A 239-nucleotide genomic window follows, 5' to 3' on the forward strand; every position below is an offset into this window, starting at 1 on the left:
GGGCCCCTTGTGGAGGGTGGCCCCCATGACCCCCGCCATGCCGGGTGTCAGGTCAAAGCACTGCAGTGCCCGGGGTGGTCCCTCTACCCGTGCCATCCCAGAGAGTGCCCGGATGACAGGTTCCACGTAGGGATGTGGTCCTTGGCCTGGCTCATGCCGCAGCAGACGCAGCAGCTGCCGCAGCTCTCCAGGGCGAATGGAGAGGCTGCCCAATGCCCGCAGCAGCTCCAGTAAGTTTT

Source organism: Nestor notabilis, unplaced genomic scaffold (assembly GCF_000696875.1).
Source record: "Nestor notabilis isolate BGI_N333 unplaced genomic scaffold, ASM69687v1 scaffold24921, whole genome shotgun sequence".
Classification (NCBI taxonomy): Eukaryota; Metazoa; Chordata; class Aves; order Psittaciformes; family Psittacidae; genus Nestor; species Nestor notabilis.